The following is a 297-nucleotide window of genomic DNA, read 5'->3' as shown; positions in this document are numbered from 1 at the left end:
TTAACTATTATTGGTGTTTTAATTTATCCCATTTACTTTCTGGTAAGCAATTATATCTACATAAATTAGCTTCTGCTCCTGTATCTATCATAGGCGTATAATATCTACTGTAATATCCTTCTACTACTAATTAATTACATTAATATCTAGTATTGAATCAAAATTAATAACACATTTAAAATCTAGAAGAATGAAACACATACCACCTAATTATGATAAAATTAGATTTAGATATCCACCAAGATATTATAAATATAATTTAAAATGAATAAAGTACAACAATACAAAGAATTAAAA

The sequence above is a fragment of the Capsicum annuum genome, chromosome 2 (genome assembly GCF_002878395.1).
Source record: "Capsicum annuum cultivar UCD-10X-F1 chromosome 2, UCD10Xv1.1, whole genome shotgun sequence".
In the NCBI taxonomy this organism is placed as follows: Eukaryota; Viridiplantae; Streptophyta; class Magnoliopsida; order Solanales; family Solanaceae; genus Capsicum; species Capsicum annuum.
The sequence above is the reverse complement of the archived record's forward strand: the minus strand, read 5'-3'. Positions refer to the sequence as shown.